This window comes from Galeopterus variegatus, unplaced genomic scaffold (assembly GCF_000696425.1).
Source record: "Galeopterus variegatus unplaced genomic scaffold, G_variegatus-3.0.2 Scaffold172, whole genome shotgun sequence".
Lineage (NCBI taxonomy): Eukaryota > Metazoa > Chordata > Mammalia > Dermoptera > Cynocephalidae > Galeopterus > Galeopterus variegatus.
The window spans coordinates 19,921-20,805 of NW_007726283.1; positions in this window are offsets into that span (position 1 = coordinate 19,921).

Genomic DNA, 885 nt, shown 5'->3' on the forward strand with positions numbered 1-885 from the left:
AATACTTCTATTAAAGCCACTCTTGCAAATACTTTCTCTCTGCAACAATGGGAATTTTTATGTATTTGACTTTAGGTATACTGCGAATAACTTCTAGGCTGAATGTTACTCAAAAAGCCTCCCTTCTGATGAGAAGTACATTTATCAAACTATCATTTCACTCTGTCAAAAGTTTAGGGTTGACAGTTTAGCTGCTTTATCATCACTCTTTGTGGAATATACAGCTAACTTCTTAGATTCATTCAAAAGGAATTTACTATGTCCCTACAATAAGTAAAAACTATCCTTGGCTGGCCTAACACTGAACCTTAAATTGGTCAGTTGGCTCCTTAGTCTCAACACCTGATAATTTTGAGCCCTAGAATCTTTGCTGTTTTCCCAGACTTAATCATTAACATTGCCCCATTTAATATCCTGTTTTGTAACCTTATCCTCAGCCTCATACCTCTTGCTTCAGCTCTTGACTGGGTCCTTTGCCTTTAAGTCTGATGATAGATAGGACAACCTTATGGGTGATTTTCTTTAATATGATTTTCACTTTTCCTCGGGCTTCATCTCCTTCCCATACTCCAAGCAACAGGCTTCTGCCACTGCTGGTACCCACCAGCCCAGCCTCTGCAACCCTAACTTGAGTCCCAGCCTCTAAAGTCACTATTTCTGGGCTAGGAAAGCTGAGAGAATCATGCCTCCAACTGTAGAGAATACAAATAAATGTGAGTGATGCAGATGCCCACCTCCAATTAGTTTACTATCTGGTTGAAAATGTAAAATATGTGAACAACTAAATACAATACAGAGCAGAATAAGTGAATGCTATAACAAATACAAACTACTTAGCAGTATTATTTGAAAGTTCAGATAAAGAAACAACTGATCAAATATACT